Genomic DNA, 25,094 nt, shown 5'->3' on the forward strand with positions numbered 1-25,094 from the left:
AAAATAGAAAATGTGTTATTTGTCATTCCTGTATTCTGAGTGCTTTGGATTGTGTAACATGACATATAGGAAGCTCCTGATAAATACCGAAGGAAAAAAATGTATGATCAAGAAGCTTTTGTTACTGCTTTAATGGTTTCTGTTAACATGAAGTTGTTTAAAACTGACTCCCCACTGTTGAATGGAATCACTTCCTTTTAAATGTCAACAGCCAGGGTGTATCCTCTGAATTGTATTCGGTTAGCCCTGAACCACACAGAGCACTTGGAATTTTGAGGACAAAACTACTGAATGGTCATGTCACACTGTACTTTCAGAGTTATGAACTGACCCAGGTTGGTACCACTTCTGGAATTTCTGGTAAGAATTTAGTAGTTGGTCATCAAAGTTAAAGCAATAATTTTTAAACTTTGCCCAAAGAATTTCATGAATATGTTGTCTCAAAAACACAGACATCACATTTACCCAAAAGGAAGAGAATTTTTTCCACCTAATTAATTTGAAAACTGAGAACCTTAAATCTGTGCCCGAATGACATCTAGTGGCAAAAGAAGGTAATTTCCAAGTTATAAATCTTGAAGGAGGGAGGAAGAAGAGGCAGAAAGGGAAAGGGGGAGATGGAAGAAGGGCACTCAGCAGCAGCATGGAATTTCAAATTGTCGGTGTCCCCCCCCCCAAATATTGTAATGATCGGAACTAAACACAATGGAACAAAGATGTTCTGACCAGAGCTGAGTACAGGACTAACTAGTATTTCCCTTAGCCAACAGCTTCTCTTGATGCAGTCTACGTAAGTCAACACGGCTCTTAGGGCTTGCCATATCACACTGTTGACTTGTAGGGAGTTTGCAGTCCACTGAAACCTTAGATTTCACCAGATGAACTCCCCACTAACCATCCTTAACATTTGCCCCATGATAAATACTTGTTGATTCATATCTTGCATTTGTAAAGCTTATTTCCTGCATGCAAATATAAGAATTTGACATCTAATCCCCATTAAATTTCATCTTATTAGATTTGGCCCAACATTCCAGTCCGTGGAGACAATTATGGAGTCATCCATTCCTTCTGGCTTTGGGTCATCAGCAGACTGGAGGAGGAAACCAGCTATGCCTTAATCAAGGTGGAGTTGGGTGTTAATAAGAAATGCTAAACTACAACACGGGATCAAGCACGGATGCCTAGGGCACTGAGTCAATGACCTTCCTTCAAGCTGATACAGAACCAGTTGGAACAGGACACTCACCCAGGTCCAAATCTACCTAAATCTACTGTCATCAAGCTTATAGCTCTCCACCTTCTCTGCAAGAATAACAGGAGAGGATTTACCCAGATTTCATCAAAGTACCTGACAAACTCCGTATACAGGATGTTGCTGATCTAGCAATCGGGGGGGGGAAGAGGAAGAAGAAGAGGGAGAGGGAGGAAGAAGAGGGAGGGAGAGAGGGAGAGGTAGAGGGAGGAGGCTTGTCATGAACTTCTGGGGGATAGAGGTTAAGTGAAAATTTTCCACTGCCTTCTTTTCCTCACTAAGTCCACTGCTCTCTTGTAATTCAAAGAATTCCATTACAACTGAGGGCTGTTTTTAACAATCACTCAATCATCTAAGTGAGCTGTGGTCCTTCAGGGGTTATTTAATCCAACCCCTTCATTTTACAGATAAGGAAATTGAGGCTGAATGACTTTCCCAAGGTCACTGAGCCAGAATTAAAAAACCAAGTCTTGAGTCTATAACCAAAGTCCCTTTTACACCTTGCTACCTCTTTTGTATTTCCCTAGAGGACAAAGGGCCAATAATAACATTTTTATCTTTGTAATTTAAGTACTTCACATACAGAAAGCACTTACTAAATGCTTGCTGAATGAGAGATTGAAATAGCAGCTTGTACAATTGATCTTGGTAGAATGTTTAGCAGATAGCAGCTACTTAATAATTGTTTGTTCCCTCTCTCCTTTTTCCTCTTTCATAGAGATTAGTATAGAAAAAGGAACCTGAGAAGAATAAAAGAAGCTAGGCGGAACAAAAACTTTTAACTCCGCTCCATGCTGTATTGTTTTATGGAAAATAAAGATGCTAACTGTTAAATTTCGTCATCATTAGATTAGGAGAGTACAAGACAAGTTAAAGTTCAATTCAGCTTAACTAAAAAATATATATATTTATTAAAAAAAACCTACTATGCACAGAGCACTGTTTACACAATGACAGAATATAATCAGTTTAGATATGAAATGATCTTATGAAACATATTTTAGAAGGGCATTCATAGATAAAGGGTTTAAGAAATGTTTTATTTCAACTTCCACGAATGGAACTCTTTGGTTTCCTAAAAGACGTAAAAGAGAGGATAAAAGTGAAGATGGTAAAAGAAATAAATGTTTTATTTATCATATATAAATTATTATATAAAGGCAAGAGAAAGGGGGAAAAGCATTTATTACGCTCCAGCTACATGCCAGGCAACATGCTAAGTACTCTAAAAATATTATCTCATTTTTATCCTCACAACTCTGGGAAATAGGTGCTATTATTATCCTCATTTTACACCGGAGGAAACTGAGGCAGACAGAGACTGAAAGACTTACTCAGAGTCTCACAGCTATTCAGCCTCTAAGGCCAGATTTGAACTTGGGTCTTCCTGACCCTTGGTCCAAAGCTAATGCTTACTAATGATGTAATTTTACACCAGACATAATTAGCAGACTGCTGTAAATTTAGAACTGAAAGGAAATGGCAAAAAGCTAAAGAAAAACTCAATGAAAACTGGATGACTAACTACTGGATGTGTTATAGTGGGGAATCTAGCACTTTCCTAGTTCCAAAGCTGGTTCTCTATTTACTAGAAAAATGATATTGGTTCTTACTCATCTCCCAATATGGTTAAATCAAGTCTATACAACCATTATAACAGAAAAACTCACAGTTTTTGCATGAACAAAACAAATACAGTTATGAACAGAAGAGAAACTGTCAGGTGGGGGAATATCTTTGTAGCAAGTTTCTTTTATAAAGATCTCAAATACAAGACACATAAGGAATTTATTCAAATTTTTATGAACAAGAGCCATTCCCCAGATAGGTTTCAAAAGAAATCCAAGCTATCAATGCATATAGGGGAAAATGCCCCTAAATCACTAATTGATTAGAAAAAGAAACTCACCCATCAGATTGGCAATAATGAAATAAAAAGGAAAGAACAACTGATGGCGGGGATACAGGAAAACAGGCACGCCAACATACTGTCGGCAGAGCTGTCGATTTGCTTGGGTATTCTAAAGAACAATTTGGAATTACGTCCAAAAAGTTGCTATACTTTCTGACCCAGTAACACCACCACTGCTAGGCCTTCACCCCAAAGAGGTCAAAGAAAGAGGAAAAGGATCTTTAAGGACAAAAATATCTACATCACCTCTTTTTGTAGTAAGCAAAGAACTGGAAATTTTGAGGGGAAAGGTGCCCATCTATTGGCAAATAGCTGAACAAATTATGGCATGTGAATGTAATGGAACAGTATTGTTTCATAGGAAATTGTTGTAATGATAGTTAGCATTTCTATAGCATTTACTATGTGCTCGGCATTATGCCAAGTGCTTTTAGAATTATTATTTCCTTTGATCATCACAACCACCCTGATAGAGGTTATTATTAGCCCCATTTTACAGATAAGGAACCTGAAGCAAGCAGAGGTTAAATGACTTGCCCAGGGTCACACAGCTAGTAAATTTCGGAGGCCAGATTTGAATTCAGGTCTTCATGACTTCAGGCCCAGTCCTCTATCCACTGTACCAAATGGTTTCAGAAAAAACAGGGAAGGCCTACATGAACTGATGCAGAGTAAAGTGAACAGAACCAGGAGAACAATTTGTACAGTAACAAGGAAACACAACTTTGAAAGGCTTAAGAACTCTGATCAATGCCATAACCAACTACGACTCCAGAGTATTCGATGTTGATGAATCATGTTACCCAGCTCCAGAGAGAGAAGGAACAGACCCAAGGGGCAAATAAGACATAAATTTTCAGACACAGACAATGTGGGAATTTGTTTTGTTTTATTACACACGTTACTAGGGCTTTGTTTCTATTACACCACACTGCTGCTTACGGTCTAGCAATATTCCATTACATTTGTGTACCACAAATTATTCTATTGTGTGTATTTTTAAATAGCAATTTTACTTTTTACTAACAGTCTGTATGAATAGAGAATTGACCTCAAAGCTAGGAAGACCCATTTCATGTCCCGCCTCTGATAAGGAACAGTTCTGTGATCTTGGGCAAGTCACTTTATCTATTAGGGCTTCTGGTAACTCCCTAAGACTATAAATTACAGGGAAAGGGGACGACTTGTGGTGATCCACACCAATTTTCTCACCTGAGAGTTCCTAAAAAACAATGAAATCTCAGATCTAGTCCCTATTCCTGTCAGATGACATATATATATATATATATATATATATATATATATATATATACACACATACATAGGAGGCCCACTCAACCCAGGGGTGTGCTACAGCCATCTGTAACAGGAGAACTAATTGTTAAATTTTCATTTTGAGCATTTGGATCTCCACAAACTATAAATCAGAGCTTGACTTATTGTTTTATGGATGGTCTAGACCAGAAGTACCAAATATAGGGGAGAGTCAGGAAATTACATTAAAATGTAATTGAGAAATAATTAACAAAATAAATAAAAATACAATAAAACACAGATAACATTAATATGTGATTTTCTTTTTTCAATAGTTTTTCCCCAACGACATGTAAAGACAACTTTTAGCATTCACTTTTCATGAAATTCTGAGTTTCAAATTTTCTCCCTCTCTTCCTCCCCTACGTCCTGCCTAAGATGGTAACCAGTTTGATATAGGATAGTTGTGTGTGTGTGTATGTGTACGCACACATGCGTGCACAATCACATAAAAACTATTTCTATATTAGTCATAACATGTTATTTTCTAAGTTAATATGTGGTCTGCAAGGATCCTTATATAGGAATTAATATCCCTCTTTTCTGTCTGGATTTGACAGCACTAGTCTAGACTTAAGAAAGTGATGGAAGAAAATGTTAATACAGATTAAACTTTAATGTGCCATTCATACATTTTTTTAAGCTGGTTGTTAAATATTTACCCTGCTATAACCTAATAATTTAAGAGACAGCAAATTTCAGGGCGGCTAGGTGGCGCAGTGAGTAGAGTGCCAGCCCTGGAGTCAGGAGGACCTGAGTTTGGATCTGACCTCAGACATTTAACACACACACACCAAAAGAAAACAAAACAAAAAAAACCTAGCCGTGTAACCTTGGGCAAGTTACTTAACTCCAATTGCCCTCCAAAAAGAAAAAAAAAAGAGACAGTAAATCTCAAATATAATTAACAAAAAGTAACTCAAAAAAGTAGAAAATTCGAGCAAGTCACAAAGTGTAAGTAAAAATCTACAGTACATTTGCAATGACAGATGAAAACATAAAGGATCTGTAAAAAGTCTTTGAAAAGTTCAGTAAAAAAAAACCCTTGGATTAGGGAATCATTAGAACTGGGTTCAAGTACTAGACATGCCTCATTTTACCTCCTGAGCCTCACGCTTTTCTCCTCTATTATATGGACAAGATTATCTCTAAGGTCCCTTAAGGTCTAGTATTCCCCACTTCTATTACCAAGGCTCAATATTGAAACTGAAATGGCATTGATTTCTCCATCTGGACCCTACAAAAACATGCTTTACAAAAAGTAATTTGACCAGGGTCACTCATTTATCTCCAACTAAGTCTTTTATTTGTACACCAATATCTATGAATTAAATAATCAATAAGGAAGCCACTGAACTTCTAATTAGAAAACTGGGGCTCTTTAAGTTGCTTAAGAGTATTGAAAATTTCTCCAAAGAAAACAATCATTAAGAGGCAAAAAGAAAAGGTCTGGCTATCTCCCTAAACAGTTATTTATCTGAACTCAAAATCCAAAGTTATCCTCTGAATTTTAACAAAAATATGCTATCTTACAATAAATACCTAGCTTCAATTGACAAAAAAAATATGCTAATTTTTGACTAGATAAGCCAGCTGTTTCCTGGATACAAACATGCACTCTAACATTTCAAATAAAGCAATCTTCAAATGCTTAAATGATCTGTTTCTACTTTTCACTGAGAATCAATGGATTCACCAAGATGTAAGAAAAAAACATTTTAAACACATGAAAAACTTCCTTAGGAAATCAGAAGTACTTTTATTTGAAAGATTAGGTGTTTTATGAGATAGAACTTCTATTATGGCTCAGTCTAGATTGTTATTGTCCTCAACAGGTAGTGTTACTTAATGTGCGAAGTAACAGGAGTAGCTTTTCTCTTGGTTTTCCTTTCATAAAGATAGCCAATGTGCTAAAGATACTTCAGTTAGGAACAATAGATGCTTCCAGACATGGTATAGCCACGAACTGTGCAGAAGGAGGTCAGATCCAACAATAAGGAAAAAGCAGTGACTCTGAGAGCTTAGGAATCAGAAATAACGGTGCACACACAGAAGTGTGCAATAATTCTGCGTGGGCTAATTCATTAAACTGCTTTGGAAAGAAAAACCACATGAGAAAAACTCATACCTAACACATAAGGACACTAAAAGTCATCTAACCCTAACTAACATCCTTTCACCCAGGATCCAACAGTGAAATAATTAGATCAAGATACTAAGAGTCTTTCTTGGAAACTTCTGAATGTAAACTTTTCTACACTCCTTAATTTTGTTGTTGTTTAAACCTTCATGAACCCATTTGGGGTTTTCTTGGCACAGATATTGGAGCGGTATGCCATTTTCTTCTCTGGTGGAGCCATTCTGTCAGGCAGAGGTTAAGTGATGTCACACAGCTAGCAAGTATCTGAGGCAGCATTTGAATGCAGGTCTTCCTGACTCTGGGCCCATACCCTATCCACTAAGCTATCACCTGCCTCCAAACTCCTCATTGGAAGACATGAAAATGAAGGATTTTAGTTCCAGGAATGGTTTGTGAAAAATATTTCTTCAACTCCTTATCATTAAATAATAATAGCTGGCACATTATAACACTTCACATACTACTTCATTTCTCTATCACAACAACCCTGGGAAGTAGACATTAGGAATGACTGCCCCCATTTTACAGATGAGGAAGAAAATGATCAGTGAGGTTAAGCAAGCCTCAATTCTCAAGATCCATCAATCCTCAAATGGGGACTACTGGAAGGTTGTTGGAGAAGCCAGCTACTTATTATGTTAATTGGGTCCATTAAATTATCTAATCTCAAATGAATCCTTATGGCTTCACAATTTTATTATTTGATTTTGTCTTCACCTCCCTCCCCTCAAAAACTTCTTTTTCCTCAATCTCTCAATCCATAGGTATATATCAAACACCAAGCCCCATTCCATCTGTTCCATCTGTTGCCTTTACATGGACACCACCATAGTTCCAGCCCTCATTATCTCTCACCTGGACTACTGCAATAGAATCCTAATTGGTCTCCCTTCTTCCAGTCTCTCCCCTCTCCAATCCATCCTTCACAGAGCTGCCAAAATAATCTTCCTAAGGCACAGGTCTGACCAGTCACTTCTTTGCTCAAAAACCTTCAGAGGCTCCCCAGGGCCTATAGGATAAAATACAAAAGCCTTAGCCTGGCATTTTGAGTCTCTCCACAATCTGCCTCCCATCTACCTTTCCCGATTTATTTCACTGCAGTTCATGAACTCTACATTCAAGACAAACTGTTTGGTTAACTGAATTATTGGATTCCTAACCTCAGAGCCCTCCCCAGTGACTTCCAGGCCACCTAGATCCCCTCCATTCCCCCTCCCACCCCAAGCCTATGCCTTCCCCCTAACCCTAAAAAGGCTCTGTTTATACTGCCTGGATGAGGGGGAAGTCACCAACTACAGGCCTTACACTGAGATGAAGGACCACCAGGTCGCAACAATTAGGTCAAGATTCTACCGCCCCATCTTCCAGACCCCTGGACCCTGCTGGTGCCTCCTAAAGACCTCTGGGCCTTGCTGCTAGCTGCCATTTTACTGTGAACTCAGGATTTTGGGTCTGTTCTACCTGCCTGGTAAGTGAACTCTTCTTTTTCACATGTGGCCTCTTTCAACCATGTGAGCTCAGGGATTGTCTGATTATTTTTCTATCTGTATAACCCAATACTTAAAATACTTTTAAATTTTTCATTGATTCATTCATTAATAATGATAAATAATAATAGTATTTATATTGTAGGTACTATGAGCCATGGTCCAGGGTACTCTCTGGGACATATTTAGGGATAGAGGGACAAGAAGAAGGGTATCAAGGCCACATTGCATCCAACAATTCCTTATCCATGTTACCCTCCTCTAATCCCCCCCAAACTGATTCCTAAGTCTGAGCTAGGGCCAATGATAGGGACCTAACTGCCCCTTTGGCCTCTGGAACAGTTACTACTGGTGGCTGAAATATTCTATGTTGTAGACTTCAGGTAGTGAAACAAGGACTCAGACTGGAGTGCGTGTTATTTCTGTTGTTTCTGGTAAGACTGTTCCAAAAATATGAGGCACCAAGATGAAGTTGCTAAGTAACAAGATGGTCTGGGCACCAGGGATTTACTGTCTTCACTGATCACTATTCATTTTTCTTTTTTTATTGAGCCTTTTTTTCTCCTAATGTGAGTTTTTCCCAACTGATGGTAGCATTATCCAAATACTCCTCCTCCACAATGCCACTATACTAGTTGAATTAAACCCCCACAACACTATGGAGCCTCCTAAATTAAATCCAGAGCCATGAAAAAAGACTGCTCTAACCATCTATTCTTGAAAAACAATGTGGATGAAAAATGATAGTCATCGATGACTAACTCATCAACTTGATCTGTCCTGGACAAGTGCTTGAGATGGCCAATGCAGTGACTGATACCAGAATGGAGAGTACTGGCAGATCAAGGTGGATCACATTTGGGAAGTCACAAATGGCTTTCTGTGCCCTCAAACTACTTGCTACATATCACAAAGGTCCATCTCTTTAATATCATTGTTTCCTGCTTATGCTATGTGGTTGGGAATCCTGAAACAACAAGATCACTCAAAGAATCATAACAACAAGATCACCCAAAGAATCATAATTAAAAGTAGCCACAAAAGCATCAGAAGGATGACTGGCACAAGACAGTTGTAGCATGCTACCAATGAGAATTTGTACTATAGAAGTGATTAAAAACTACTGGAAGAGAAGGTGAGCTGGTTGTATATCAAGAATGAAAGACAAGACTTCTGTAGGGTGGGGAAGGATCAATGGAAAACATCAATGGGTTTTTTTAAGGGCATCAATTAAAAAAAATTATTTAAAGAATGAAAGACAACAAATAAACCTTGAGATGAAAGAACCATGAAGTGGCCTTGGATTCCAGTTTCGGGTAAGAAATGGACAATAAACATATAGGATGAGAAGGGATGGAGAAGAAGGACACAGATGTTACCACAGATCCATTAAGTATAAGTTTCTGTGTTTTTCAACACAGATTAATCAGAGCAGTTGGCATTCTTCAAAATCAAAAACAAGTTGTCATTACTTTTCTAAAATGGTTATATCTTTTGTTTCCCAATTTTTCCTAAGGTTCCTGGTTCATTCCATAGCCAAGACAGCAGCTCCTGGCCTACCTTAACTCCATCTCTGCCTCCAACCTGGCACTCCAGCTCCTTTTCTAGGGTCCTAAGCTCCTGATTCATGAAAAGTTCACCCATATCCATGTAGCACTGGACCCATCAGGGCAGCTAGGTGGTGCAGCAGACAGAGTGCCAGGACTTGAGTCAGAAGGACCTGAGTTCAAATCCAACCTCAGATACTTACTAATTGTGTGACCCTGGACAAGGTAATCAACTCTGGTTGCCTCAGTTTACTCAATTGTAAAATGAGTTGGAGATGAAAATGTCAAACTATTCAGTATCTTTGCCAAGAAAACAACAAACAGTGACATGACTGAAATAAATGAACTGAAGCCACCATCATGTATGCTGTCATCTTCTCCCCCTGCTTTGGACTCAGTAGTCCAGTTCCAATGCAGGCATTCCTCTCCCTATCAACCTCTTGCTCTGGAAACAGCAATCAAATCATTACATGTCCTAGAAACATATCAGCGTCCTGTGATTCTGCTTGCCACCCCTGTGATTTCCCAAATCAAACACTTATGTCCCAGGTCTTGACTCCTCTTTGTGTGCTCTCTTCCTCTACTGTGATGTGAGCTCCCTGAGGACAAGAACTAGCTTGGTTTTTTTTAAATATTTGCATTTATATAAATATATTTATATTTATATCTAGCACTGAACTCAGCACTAGCCCACAGTAAGAGCTTAATAATTTTTTTTAAAAAAGATGTATTCATTCAAGAGTAAAAGAGAGAAATGGATGGAAGGCTCTGGGAAATAATATCTTATTCTCTCTCTTTCTCTCACACTGCCCCCTCCCCAATTACCTTCTGTGGCTGCAATGCAGCAAGAATCATTATTACTTATCACTCACATCATCATACTCATGGGAAGAGGATGGGAAATGTCAAGACCCATGTGACTGCCTATTCCTTTTTACTGTCCCCCATATCCTATTGTCTTAGAAAAATTTCCTATCACCGCCAAGCAAACTGTGTGGTCTTCACACCAACAGGAAAGAACTGGTCACTATAACTCTAAAGTAAGGAAACCAGTTTTCAAGGGTGCCACTAGTTTAATGTTTTAAATAACACAAAATCTGCAATTCGATTAATCTCATTATTTTGCCTTGCCTCATATATTAACTAAATGAAAAAAGTCTGGGTAAGAGAATCCCAGAAAGCTCATACTGAAAATGCATTCACTCTAAAATAATTATTTCAGTCTCTTAGATTTTCTGATGACAGTTTTGCCATAATTTCTAAGACAGTGGATACTGAATACTTGCAAAGAATGTAGGATACAAGGGAGCTGATCAGAACATGAGTAATGTCTTGCAGATGCCTGTCTAAAGGAAGCATGGGTTCTCTAACCAGATGTTCTGAAGCAATAAAAACATTTTACTATTCAAAATGTCCAAAACTGAATTTATCCCCCCAAACCTTCTCCTTTCAATCTTCCCATTTCATTTGATGGCACTAACATCTCCCCAGTCTCTCAGCCTTCTTCTTTATGGTCAATAGTGATTCTTCCCCTTTCCCTTACCTCCCACATCCAATGTCCTGTTGATTCTACTGTTGAAATCTCTTTTAACTGTCTACTCATCACCACCATTTCAGGTCAGGCGTTCTTTACTTCTCATATAGTTTTAGCCTTGTACCATATGCATCTACTTCTAGTCTCTCCCCCTCTCCAATCTGTCATACAACTACCAAAATAATCAAGCAGGTTTTACAAGTCAGATAAAGGATATGTATCATCAGAGAGATGTAAGTCTAGGAAAGCAGCTGCACCAATCACATGGTGCAAGCAAGGGAAGACAACCAATAGACAACCACCAATATTCACACAATATCTGATGATCCAGAACAGAGGTGCCAAAGTCAGGGCTGAGGATGCCTGACTCCCAGAGGGCTCAACCAGATTAAAATGTAATTAGGAAATATTTAACAGAATAAATAAAAATACAACAGAAAACAGGTAATGCTAGTCTAGGGTTTTCCAAGTCGATATGTGTCCTGCTAATTTAGCTTCCTGTTTCTATTTTAAACCACTGACCTAGAGAAGACCTCTAGCACACTGGATGGAGGGAAGAGTAGCACAAGATGTGAAGGAATGGTCAGACATCAATGCAATCATAAATCTATCATGGTAAAAATAATCAAATTAATAATGATTATAATAATAACACCTCATTTTTTGTCTTCCGGTTTTTTAAAGTGCTTTGTTTGCAATAATTACTAAGGAGGTTATTTCAGGTTCATTCAGGACACATTTATTAAAAGTCTATTATGTTCAAACCCCTAACTTGGGTCCTAGGGACAGACACTATTTAGAAAACAGGCAACATCTGCCCTCGTGAGGCTTAGAAGTTAGTCTAATAGGGGGGCGGTCAGGTAGCACAGCGAGTAAGAGCACCGGCTCCAGTGTTGAAAAGACCTGGAGATCGAATCCCGGGCTCAGACACTTAGCACCCACCCAGAAACACCTGGCCGTGTAACCTTGAGCAAGTTACTTAACCCCAATTGCTTAGGGGCAGCCAGGTGGCTCAGCGAGTAAGAGCATGAGCTCCAGTGTTGGGATGACCTGGATCAAATCTGGGCTCAGATACTCAGCACCACACCCAGAAATAACTGGCCGTGTAACCTTGAGCAAGTTACTTAACCCCGATTGCTTAAAAAAAAAATTAAAAATAAAAAAAATTAAAAAAAAGAAGTTAATCTAATAGAGAGCTGAAACATAAACATAGCTCTCACATGATCTTTTGCTATACTAGAGAAATACAAATTACGTGGCCCACAGAAGAAGCTAAGAGAGTGTCACAGTCAGGACTCAAACCAAGGTTGCTCATCTTCAAGGCACCATCACCAAGTCCAATGCTCCTTCCCTTACATAATTCTACCTCCCTGAAAGAAATATTTATTGATGAGGACAAAAAGTTTTAATTTCTTCCTTGATCTTTTTTTGTAAATATTTGTAAATAGAATCTTAGAAAACAGAAAAAAAAAAATAGGATTTGTAAATAGAATCGCTTACTTTCAGGCCTTCTAGCACTCATACTTTTGTAGATATGAGAGAGAACTCTATCTCATGGCACTTCTTCCTAAAGGCCTTCTCTGGATCCCTCCTTCCTACAGGGCTGTGATCATTCTCTCCTCGTTTCTACCTCTTTTAGGCACTCATCCCACTTTCTGTCATCCTCTACTGGTCTGTAATCTCCTTGAGGGCATTCATCTTTGAATATCCTTCTCTGTCCCTAGCACAGCAACTGGCACATAGCAAGCTGAGTGAATAAACTAATTGATTAGGAAAAGATACTAGGGTTTAGGATGATGTAATTTTCTTATAGGAGAAGGCTGAGTTCTTCCTTATTTCTGGGGTCTGCTGAGCCGGAGGACGGAAGGTGGCCAAGTGTCACAGGCACAGAGCCAGGTAAACAGGGCAAATAAAAAGAGGAAAGACTGGCTCCACAGCTTCATCCCCAGCTATGGTCTCACCTTTGGTTACCTGCTCCCATCCTGAGACTGAGCCCTTCCTATCATATGCAGAAAAAGGAACATTTTTGAAAGGGCTGAACTACAAGAGATGTTTCGAAGGGCAAGGCAGGTTCAGTGCTCACACTTGGGACAGGTAATCCATTAGATGCTTACAAGAATTCATGGAAACAAAAACCTTTTCCTGAAGTAAAATAAAAACTCAAGCTGGCATTTAAAGCTCTCTACCTTGGCCCTACAATGTGCCTACCTGTCTTATTTCAAAGTGGCTTTCTAGCTATTCACTAGAGGCTACATTCTACCTCTCACAGTGGCATTTACTTCCATTCATAACCTGGGCATTATCCTCTCCTTCAGTTCATACATCCAATCAGTTGCCAAATATTGATGTTTCTACCTTCACACATCTTGCACGGGACCTCCCCATCCCCACACCCCTGGACCCAATATACTTCCTTCCACTCATAGCTACCACCTCAGTTAAGAACCTTGTCATCTCTCACCTAGTTGGTTGTAACAGTCCCCCTGCCTCATCTTAACCAACTCCAATCCATTCTCCACAGATGGCAGAGAGATTGACCTTAAGCACAGATCTGACTGTGTGATTCCCCTACATTGTCTCTAAGATAAAACAGAAACTCTTCTGATTGGCTTTTAAAGTTCATCACTGCCTGGATCCAAATTGTCATGGAAGTCTCACTGGACATTACTCCCTGTCTCACATTCTGCAATAAAGACAAACTACCTTTCTCTCTCTTCCTCATTCACCATCCTTCATCTCCTATCACCAATTACCTGGAGTTCTCATTTGAGCAAAAGCAAAGAATCTAGAAAATGCTTCATTTGCCACATGGCCAATTTTACCTATCAAGGGGTATCATCAGTGACAGGTGCAATTGTCACTCTCGATTCTGTTTCTAACAGCCAAGAAACTAGTTGCCAAAGTGTTAAAAACAGTAATTTTTTAGAAAAATTGTGTGGTCTAAATTGGGTATCTTACCCTACAGGAAAGTAGTGGGGAAGGGGATAAGAGGGGGGATGATAGAAGGGAGGGCAGACTTGGGGAGGGTAGTTAGAAGCACACACTTCTGAAAAGGGACAGGGTCAAAGCAGAAAACAGAACAAGTGGGGGGGCAGGATAAGATGGAGGGAAATATAGTCAGTCTTTCACAATATATCCACTATGGAAATGCTTTGCGTAACTACACATGTACAACTTATATTGAATTGGTTATCTTCCCAGTAAGGGTGGGTGACGAGGGGAGAAGGGAACGAATCTGAATTCAAAGTTTTAAAATCAAACGTTTAAAAAAAAAGAAAGAAAAATTGTGTATTAGCTACAGAGATGTGGGCTCAGCATAGTTCAACAAGAGTAGCTGTATCATGAGTATTCAAATACCAGGTGACAAAAAGCTTCTATAATCTCATACTTGTAAATGAATTTGAAATTTATTAATCACAATTCTATTTCCATATTTATGACAAAAATGTGCACACATACACAGTGACTCAAAAGTCTTAAAAAAAACTGTACTAATACTTTTGGGGGATTGAGAGAGAGAGAGAGAGAGAGAGAGAGAGAGAGAGAGAGAGAGAGAGAAACACATATACATGTGTGGTATAGTATCTTCTCATTTTACAGAAAGCAGGCTTACTTATTTACCCCAGTGAGTCTTGCTCTCTACTTTGTTGAATTTAAATACAAATTAAAATGACAATAGTTGGTGTGTGTGTGTGTGTGACACTTGGCATCTTCATGAACCCATTACAATAGAGGGTGGGCAAACTCATAACTTGGGAACCACCAATCTAAAGTCAAAGCAATGAACTGGTAGGGACAGGGACACTTAATAGAGACTCAAGAGTCAGGAAGACCTTAAGATCAAATCCTACCCACAAATACAAACTAGTTATGTGTCCCTGAGCAAGTCATTTTATTTCTGAGCCTCAGTTTCCTTATTCATAAAATAGTGATAGGATAATAACTGCTTTAAATACTTGTTAAAGAATCAGAAGAGATAATGTATATTGTTTTGTAAATCACAAATCACTACCTAAATGTATTATTGTTGCAACTACTAGTACTTTTGATAAAGTATCTCATTAAATTCCTTAACAGACCAGGAATTATGTGAGAGGTGGAGAGGAAAAAAAAACCCACAATGCAATCTTCTATAAGAACATGTTCTCTAAGAACATGAAGCTTATCTCATTATTTTTTTTCCCAAAATTAAAATTTCGGTACAATTTCCAGAATATGTGACTGTCAGGTTTCCATCAATCATAACACTGCCCTTTTCTTTCAAATACAGGTTCTTTAGCAGTATAGAGACCTGTGCGGTAAAATGAAAAAAACACTGAATTTGAAACAGATGACCTGGGCTCAGTTCCCACCTCTGCTCCTTACTAACTGGGTGGCCTTGGGCAAGTCATTCATTCTGCCACTCTTGGCCCACTTTCATCAACTGTAAAATGAGGAAGTTGATGACCTCCATAGCCCCTTCTGGCTCTTAATCTGTGACCTTATGAAATCCATTAGCATTAGAAAGAGAGAGACATAGAGGCAAAGAGTAAGAGAAAGAACAGCTAACATCATTGCTAAAATAGAGAGATTATCTGAACTCAGATGCTGTGGGACTTTACTGGAAATATAGTCAAAGTGACTAAAAATTAAGTAGGAGGAAAAACACAATTTCAGCAGTAATAATGGAGTACTCAGAATATTTCCTTTTTCCTTAAGGATCAATTTTAGGAGAAACCCACTTAAGTTGATATAACATCCTGTCAACCTCATCTACTACAATTTCAAGTACTTTTTTCTTTTTCTCTTTCCATCTCTCTTTTTTTCCTTTATAAAAAGTGCCAACATTGCTTTTTAAGCATCTCCCTAAACTGTACATAAGTATTTACTGTGCTCTGGGGAAACTGCCAGCGTGACGTTATTTACTGTATGACTAATATTCAGTAATGAAGCATAAATGGACAACTATTTACTTGTGTTAATCACCAAAGAGCTTTCGGAAAGCTGTGGCCTCTGAGCACAGGAGCCCCAATTTCCACATACAGCTCCCCGTTCCGTTTGCCAAAAATCTTCTCCCAAAGAGGCAAGTGTGCAATCCTCAAGTGAAAGCCAGCAAATGAAAGTCACAAGTCATTATTTGCCTAAAATGTTCTTTCAAAAAATGTTTTCAAATTGTTTCCCAGTTAAAAGGACTTGTACATTCCATTTAAAGTCTTTCCATAAACAAGCTTAATACTGAAATGTTAAGTGTCTGAAGAATTATTGAAATACTTTTAATACTTCAAAGACAAACTGTTATAACTTAGGAAATTAAGAAGAGAAGTTTCATGCTTCTATTACTTTCTCTTCTTAGAAAAAAAGACTTTGGTACATTCTTTCTTTTCTAAGTAATGACAAGGTTTTGCTTCTGCTGCTGCTGTTTTTTTGTTTTTGCTTTTTTGGCCAAAAGCAACTGCCTTGATCTTCATTGATCAAACCTTATTTCCTACCTAAGACATATCATTTCTCTTCCTCTGGATGCCGGATGAATGCACAGAGTGGGTGCTGCACTGTTTCATACTTTTGTAATTAACTGAAATTTTTACAGCACCAAACGTTAGAAAGGACAGTAAGCCCATTATCCAGCATACTCAGAAATAGAGTATTCTAATTAACTGACTCTTTCTTGCTACTAGAATTGGCATGTACATAACATATAGGAGACTCAATTTCAAAGAATTAAAATCTAAGATGTAACTAAAATTATGTAAATAATTAGCAGTTACATAGTACTTTAAGTGTCTACAAACTGCTTTACAAAAATATCTCCTCTGAATCTCACAATAGCCCTACCATGAAAAATGTTACAATCCCCATTTTACAGATGAAGAAACTGAAGGTGGGAAAAATTAAGTGACCTGTCCAAGGTGACATACCTGCTAAGTGTCTGGGGCTGGATTTGAACTGATTCCAGGGTGCAGAAATCTACCCACTGGGACATCTAGCAACCTACTAATTAATAAATAAGACAATACACTATCATTTGTGCCTTATCCTTCTTAGATAATTTGTTAAAACTCTCCTGGATGATTAAAAAATTTCTACAGGATCTACAGGATGACAAGTATTCATTATTGCCGATAGTCATCAATCAACAAATATTCACTAAGGCACTGTGTTAGGCTAAGTACAAAGACTGAAACCTTCCTGGCTCACAATTTACATTGTAATAGAGAAGGGACACAAATAGAAAAATATATGCCAAATAAATAAGAATATAATATAAAATGATATACCACATAAATATAACTAAATTAATAAATAAATATACACACAAGGAAAATAATTAAATATAAGGTAATTTGGAAGGGAAGGCACTAACAGAGATGTCAAGAAAGGCTTCATGAAGATGGTGGCTGAGCTGCAGTAAGAAAATAATCAATTCTAAAGGGCAGCCACGTTTAGTGATAGAATACCTGCCAGTATCAAACACTAAGTATGACTTTGATCAAGTCACCTCTTTTAAGCCTGGTTTTCTTTTCAGTAATATAAGGATGAAAAATAATTAACTGTGAATCCCATGGTCATGTTATAAGGGTCAAGAGATATTAGATGTAAAGCACTTTGTAATTCCTAAAGCATTATCATATAAAATCTATGCTTTAAAAAAAAACCCTTTTCCTCTCTTTTTCATCCCCTAGAATCGAGTTTGTCCTCAAGTGTGGTCACTCGGTCGTTTTAAATGTCTTACAGATTCAGTTTCCTCTTCCATCCCACTGATCTGCCATGATTAACCACTTTATAGTCAGACTATTACAACAAGCTCTTATCTGGTCTCTGCCTCTAGGCACATCTCAAAGGATCACAGAATTTTTAAAGTTGGAAGGGACTTCAGTGGTCATCTAGTCCACACATGCCAAAGAAGTAATCTCCAACTATAATATACCCAACAAGTGGGTCAAGTCTCTCCTTTAAGACCTTTAAGGAGAGCCGAACTCACTAGCTCCTCCCAAGGCAGTCCAGAGCGTTGTAGGGCAGCTGTAGCTATGAGGCCTAACATCTCATCTTCATTTATTTGCTTCTTTCTCAGTTCCAGCCACCGCTCCTTGGTTCTTGCTCTCTGGGACTAAGCAGAACAAGTCTCAACACTCCCACACAATAATGCTTCAAACACTTGAAGACTGTTGGTATATTCCCACTAACACCTCTCCTTCCCATACAGTGCCACTCAACCAATCTCCCTACATCACTTACAGCATTACGAATGCTCTGTGGCTCTCTTTGCTACCAACCACAGCCAGTCTAAACCCTGCTGCCTAGTTTTCTAAGCCCTCGCTTCTACCTCTCCAACCTTCTCTTCCACAACCCTCCCCAACAAGAGCCCTTGACTACAATGAGGTCTCTGAATATACTATGCTCCTATTCATCTCTGAGATGCCTTCCCTGTTTGGAAGGACTGCCTTCTGAACATCTAGCTCAATCCTATCCATCCATTCTCCTGCTGCTGTAGTCCAAACCCATCTGTCTTGCCTCTATAGTCTTTGAGGTGGAAAATGGATAATTTCAATTCATGAAATTAAAAAAATTTTTAACATACCTTACTGCCTTTATGTTGGGCACAATACAGGTCACTACCCCTCATTTTCTGCTTCATATTGGCATTAATGTTATCTCCACATTTCTCTCAGACATCAAGGCTTGCCCATGGGCATGGAACTTGAACCCTGGTACTCCTGACTCCCAGATTCCTACTTATACCATGCTGCCCTTGCTCACATGGGAGTTAACAGATATTCATAATTTGGTAGACTGCATAAATAAGTGCAAAAATTCTAGTTAAGATATTTCTGAACATTAAACAAATTAGTGCTAGTCCCAAATCTCCAACTTAATCTCACACTAACTTGATTTCTTAGTTGCCGTATTTTCAGTTCCTATATTTTATTCAAAATCATTTCTTAATACTGTATATTACTCTAGCAATAAGTAAAGCTAGAGTTTAAAATAATTTTGTTACTAATATTTCTTTCCTATTCAACAATCTCCCACACATTTTTAAAGTTTTATATAAGTCATATATACATAATGTTGTTTCAAGGATCCCAACTTTCTTCTACTAGATGGGGCGAGGGTGGGGGAAGTTTAATTTTTTAAAAAAGGGTCAAGTTAGATTATTTTACATTTTATTTCAAACTTTGGGAAAGGTTAACTCCTTTGGGATTAATTAAGCTGTTTCCATAGACTTCTTTCCCCACCCTTTAAACTGCACAAGTTAGAAAGCCTACATTTACTCCTTGTAGACATTAAAAATATATTTAAGTACCTTGGAAACACCAAGAAACCAAGACCCCAAAGACTAATTTAAGAGTATCTACTGTTTCAGACACTAAAAAAGCACACACACACACACACACACACACACACACACACACATCTTCCTTTTTAACTTTAGCGTCAGCCCCTATAACTAATTTCACTATCTTAGATAAGCAAAAAAATAAAGTTTAGCAGTTAAAATGTCTTAAGATAATTTTTGCAGGAGGTACTGTGAAATAACAAAAAGATTAAAAAAAATAAATGGTTTCAGTGAAACAGATTCCCATGATCCTCCAAATTAAATGGCTGGCCCTCAGACAAGAAAGGGGGAGGTAGAGGGAAAACAGCCCCCAGTTCCATTGCTTTTATTAACCAAAAAATAAATGAATCTCTCTGGAGGTGAGCTGGTTCTTTAAGAACCTCTCCATCCCCTCAAGTAGGAATCACTTGGTGGACCGGAAAACTCCTTGAGGCTAGGGATACAGTGTTTTTTGTTTTTTTTAATTTCTACCAGCTGTGTACAATAATAACAATAAGTTACTGTATAGTTCATTCCAGTTTTCTAAACTTGCTTTTGCATCTATTAACTCCTTTGATTCTCACAACAATCAGGTGTGGTAGGAAGAGGAGGGATTATTTCCCCATTTTCTAAAGAGGAAAAAAAAATAGCTCCTAGTGAAACTTGCCCCAAATTACACAGATATAAAGGAACAAAGTCATGACTAGAATCCAATTTTCTTGACTACTCATTTGTGACTCTGGGCACCCAATATGTGAAAGTGGGACAAATGAATGTACGAATTAACTGCATTAATTAATTTGCCCATATAGATACAAATAATTGGAATAGTGTGTATCTTGTCTACCTGCCATAACTTATTCACGGAGTAGGGCACACTCAGGATGAAGTTAAGTGAGTCTCCCTAATAGCTCAAAACATTCCATGGACAAACTCTTGGCTTGGGGGTTTAGCATGACACCATGGACAAAATGCTGGTCCGGAAGAAGCAGATTTTAATCTTGCCTCTAATGCTTCAAAGCTAAGTAGCCCCTTATCTGTAAAATGGGGAGAACAGTACCTACATCTCTAGTCCCTACCCCACTACAATTATTTTGAGGCTAAATGAGAAAATATATGTAGAGTATTTTGCAAAAACTTCCAGCACAGTATGAGTTTATTATTGATATTAACATAATAATTGTAATATCGAATCATTCTTCTCATCTTGTTTAATGAAGTTCAGATAGAAATGGTCTGAGACAGATTATTTTCCAGATATTATTCTTTCATATTTCAAGTCCTGTGTACTGTTGTACAATTGGGTTTTCTTATTACCATTATTATGATGTTCTCATCTTTTTCTATAGGGTTTAGATAGAAAAAGTCCTAGGACAAGTTTCCTTTCTCTAATCTTTTGAGAGTAAACATACTACAGAAAATTGCATGGGTGCATAAAATAACTGTATTTTGTAGCTGAATAAAAAATTTTGAGATGGAAGTTCATCCTTAATAAACATCCTCTGGTACAGCTCTAACAAATGTTTGCTGATTGACCCCCCGGTCACAAACAGAATAACAGTGATGACAGGCACCTCACCCTCTTCCCACAATTCTGACTTCCTCTGCTAATTCTGTATAATTTTGAAAATTGTTAACTGCATATAGCATGGGATTGAATATTTGGCATACAGTATTTTTAAAATGTTACTCTTAAGTTTTTGTGGATCACTGTTATATCCAGGCCAATTGTAAGCAACAGTTTAGTCTGTGCTAATGGTCAAGTTGCAGCAGAGTTTACTGGGTAGACTGGGCAAGATATTTATTTGTTATATGGAGATCTGTCATCTGTTGGGTCCATCATCATCATCATCATCATCATCATCATCATCAGGAGAACTGTTCCATACCACCCTGAAACAGGCAAGCTATCTGGAAAAATAGACAGTTATTTGTATTTTCTACATGTGGGGTCTAAAGGTGGTGGAGATGTGAAAAATGGAAAATTTTTCACTACCACATCCAATTCCACTGTAGCTAGCAGTCTGTAAGTCAACGAGTATTTCAGCTTTACAAATCCAACTGTTAAAGGGCTATGTGAACAGCATGTATCATGCAAGAAAATTAGGTTCTCATGGCAACATCCACTTGTGTTCATTCCTTCTGGAAGGACAGATGGCAGCCCTGTCAGAACACTCCTGGCACATTATAGAATTTCTTTAGGAAAACAGATGTATATGACATTAACATCCCTATGAGGTGTTGGGAGTCTTTCATCTCCAAGAACTGCTGTAATTAAAATAACTAAAGTCCTGGGGAGATGCCAAAGAAATCAACAAACAAAGAAATGCTTGGATCTGGGAATGCCACCCAAAAAAATGCCAAAGATGAAGCTGCAACTTGGTCCTGTAAGTGAGGGTGAGAGGTGAGAAATATGGCAGCTTTGGCATGAAGCAGCCTTTAAAAACTGTAGAGCCCAGCACCTCTGAACCACCCCTGTCTCCCCTGCAAAGTCCAATGGGACATAAGCCATCCATCAAGCCTTACCCAAGTGTAAATATAACTAAAGACCTGTAATAGGAGCCCTAACTGACGGAAGTGAGGCTTCTCTTGGAGCTTGAGTGTTGCATTCATTTTTCTTCTGCAAAACTTTCCAAAGGACTTGACTGATTTAGACCCAATCTGGTTTGCTCAAGTAGATTCACAGGTTCATTAGAATTGGAAGAAATGTCAGAGGTGACCTACTCCAATGCCTTCATTTCACTGTTAAGGAAACTGAGGCCCAGGGATATTTTGCAACTTGCTTGTAGTAAGTTTTAGAGACTGAACTCAGATTTTCTGCCTTCAGAACCAGTATTCTTTCCTCCAAACATACTTTCTCACCAGTACATCCAGATACATCCTGAGATCCATTTGTGGTTCAGCATATCTGTATCCAAACCAATTTAAATCTTAATTTCCAAAAACTATTTAAATTCTGATTGAAATGTTCTGTCCCATTTAAGAAATAAGGGCTCTTTAAGAAATTTCAACCTTAGCCATCAAGTAATTGCTGGTAGCAAAAGGCAGTTTTTAAAGAAATAACTGTAAAAATCAGCCTCTCTACTTCTGCCAACACACTAACTGGAAAATTAAAGAGATGGGGTATGTCTTCTCCAGGAACAAAGTTGTAAAGTTGTCATGGTCTGGTCCAGGGGTGGGGAACCTGCAGCCCCGAGGCCACACGTAACCCTCTAGATCCTCAAGTGTGGCCCTTTGACTGAATCCAAACTTCACAGAACAAATCCTTTTATTAAGGGGTTTTGTTCTGTGAAGCTTAGATTCAGTCAAAGGGCCACACCTGAGGATCTAGAGGGCCACATGTGGTCTGGAGGCTGCAAGTTCCCACCCCTGGTTCATAGTAGGCGGTCTAATCACTAGCCAATTTTAAATCAAAAACAGCAAAAGCAAACTTACTGAAATTGGGCTCAGAAAGCACCTAGTCACACAGGGTTTTAAAGCTTCCAAATCTCTTTCTTCCAAGTTCTCTTCTTCCATGATGGAGGGCAGGAAGGTTAAAAAGGCCAACTAAAGCTTTCCCAGTGATTAGCTCGAGCCTAGGCAAAATGAATAGGCCATCTGTGACTGGGACAAAGGAAAAGAAACTGCCTATGGGCTTTGAATCAAGCACAAAGACTGAAAGTATAAATACCTCCCTCCCACCTCTAGCCCCCCTAAAGGGCTTCTGACCATTAAGCCAAGTTTGGAGGTGAGCCGATAAAAGAAAAGTTAAGGAAAAGGAATCAGGATAACAGATCTGGGGCTAGAAAGGACATGAGGGACCATCTAGTAGTTCAAACATTTCTTTTTACAAATGAAGAAAGTGAGGCCAAGTACGTGGCTTGCCCAGTAGAGAATACAGGGTTCAAACTTCCATTCTATCGAGAGAATGTCTATCAGCTTGACACATTTATATGTAATATCTCTTCAGGATTATTTTTTATTGCACATAATAGTCCCACTACCTACATGTCTTAGCACAGGCAGCCCCCATCTCAGGAATGCACTCCCTTCTCACCTCCATCTCTTGGAATCTCTAGTTTCAGAACAAATGTCACCTCCCACAAGAAGACTTTCTTGATACCACCCCTCCAATTGCCAATACTTCCCCTCTAATCCCAATAATTGTCAGGATAATCCTGAAATAACAATAACCATTAAGTACTTTTGTATATATTTATATATGTACAAATCTGTTTGAATAGAATGTAAGTCCTCTGAGGGCAAAGGATATTTCACTTTTGTTTCAACTGGTCACTCAATCTGGATGATGAGTGGTTATCTTGAAGTTTTAAAGTAATATAGGATCCAGAACAGCACAGTTATTCTCTAACTGCACAAGTTTTTGGTAAAAGGGTATCATCGCAGGTCTAGATTTTTCAAAAGCTACAGACTATTTACTCCAACCATGGAGGGAAGACTGAGACACCCTGGAATACTAGATGGTCAATATTACTGGAGTTCAAGGCAAAAGAATGATGTGGTGATAAGTCTCTGCAAAAAGAAAAATAAATACTGCAATGTACCTATACATTTCAGCTTTCCCCATTGTCTTCATTCATCCTCAAGTTTATGCACAAAGTGAGTAGTTTGATAACAAAATGGTATGTGTTTTATATTAAATATTTTTAGAATACTCTAAGTTTTGTAAAGCGTTTACTTCATGAAAACCCTCTGAAGCACATAGAGATTATCTTCCCTTTACAGATGTGGAAACTGAGATTCAGAGACATTAAACAACTAACTAATCATCACAGAAGTGTCAGGGCAGGAAGCAAATCTTTTTCCAAATTCAAACTCTTGATTCTCCGGCTCCAGAATCATCAAAATACTGTGCCCAGTATCACAGTCCTTCTCCATATTTCCTTTTACTAGATCTACATTTTACATGGTAATTCACAAAATTTATTTTCTGCACCACTTCAAATGCCCATCCCTTGAATAAGACGGACTGAAAGGATCACATATACCTTAACAGTTAATCGGATGCACCCACCCACTCCACTCTACTGTCGATCTTAACACATAAATCAGAGTAATAAAATGGAAATAATTTTAGTTCTTCCCTCCCTTAACCTCCATGTAAAATATTCAATTTTAGGAGCTAAGCCACATATCTTCTTTCGCCACAATTAATACTGAGTCAATGGAACTGTTTAAGCACCCGTGTATTTAAAAGTGAGGAAGTCATTTTTCAATAAAGAAGTCTGGGGAATATCTATAATTGTTGTAACAACGACAGATTGCACAAGTGGGGAACCTCAATGTAAATCATCTCATTTTCTGAGAATTTCTGGAACTGTGATCTGATTTTCCAGGAACAGATGACAAAAGCTGCCAACTTGTATGACTAGATTTTTACTAGAGTTAGAAAATTCAGAAAGGGCTCTTAAAAGCCACTAAGAAGTGCTGCCGAATTCCTCCCAACGTGTCCTCCCCCTACAAAGAATACTGTTTCCAAGAGAATGCCGGCTTGAAACGGTTCCCTGGTATAGGGGAAAGAGAATCTTGGATAAACAGTCTTTGGTGATTTGAGCAGTAAATATAGTAGCTAAAAGCAATTAAGTTCTGTACAGCCTTTAACCTACTTTGCT

The 25,094-nt window shown here is 38.3% G+C and overlaps 1 protein-coding gene across 3 annotated transcripts in view; it reads right to left on the reverse strand.

Annotated features, from left to right (window-relative positions):
• The window catches only part of GRB10 (growth factor receptor bound protein 10), a 282,686-nt gene that overhangs the window by 169,453 nt on the left and 88,139 nt on the right, over positions 1–25,094 (reverse strand). The window contains exon 4 of one of the 3 annotated variants that reach the window (XM_069083708.1): positions 7,477–7,630. The exons of the other annotated variants lie outside the window; for them this stretch is intronic. The gene's annotated coding sequence lies outside the window, so the exon portion shown is untranslated. The remainder of the gene's footprint in view (positions 1–7,476; positions 7,631–25,094) is intronic. 3 annotated transcript variants of the gene reach the window in all.

This window comes from Petaurus breviceps, unplaced genomic scaffold, assembly GCF_028583685.1.
Source record: "Petaurus breviceps papuanus isolate PSGF00001 unplaced genomic scaffold, PetGlider_PUasm1.0 174, whole genome shotgun sequence".
In the NCBI taxonomy this organism is placed as follows: domain Eukaryota; kingdom Metazoa; phylum Chordata; class Mammalia; order Diprotodontia; family Petauridae; genus Petaurus; species Petaurus breviceps.